Raw genomic sequence first — 480 nt, forward strand, 5'->3', positions numbered from 1 at the left:
GATATAACACAAATATGATAGTGGAAGAATTTGAAAGGAGATATTCTTTCCATTTAGATAGTATGCAGGAGTCAAAGAAAATCGTATGTATATGTTTCAAATTTGGAAATTATTGAATTCTTGACAAAGGAGCAGCTTACAGCCAGAAGAAATGTGTAAATGTGAGACTGAGGAATTTCAACCTTTAACATTTTCCACAGTTCAAACATAGAAAATGGTCCAAGCTCTTCTCCATGCATGAGTGGGACAACTATTTTTCTTGAAATAAGTAAAGGGTGTGTGGAAGATTGTGAGGAGACAAATTTCTTGGAGAAATGGGAGCATGTTAGCAAGACAGAAATATAGAAGGAATGTATTGAGCAACGTTGATGCCCTCATTTCTCAGTACATTTCACCCAAACTGCTGTGGCAACGCAACTGAGACATTTCTTTTTGTTTATACAATAACTCTTTCTTGAGGGTAGCAACAATACAAGGCTG

Source organism: Pituophis catenifer, unplaced genomic scaffold (genome assembly GCF_029215685.1).
Source record: "Pituophis catenifer annectens isolate HBS135680 unplaced genomic scaffold, rPitCat1.0.hap2 SCAF_27, whole genome shotgun sequence".
Taxonomy (NCBI): domain Eukaryota; kingdom Metazoa; phylum Chordata; class Lepidosauria; order Squamata; family Colubridae; genus Pituophis; species Pituophis catenifer.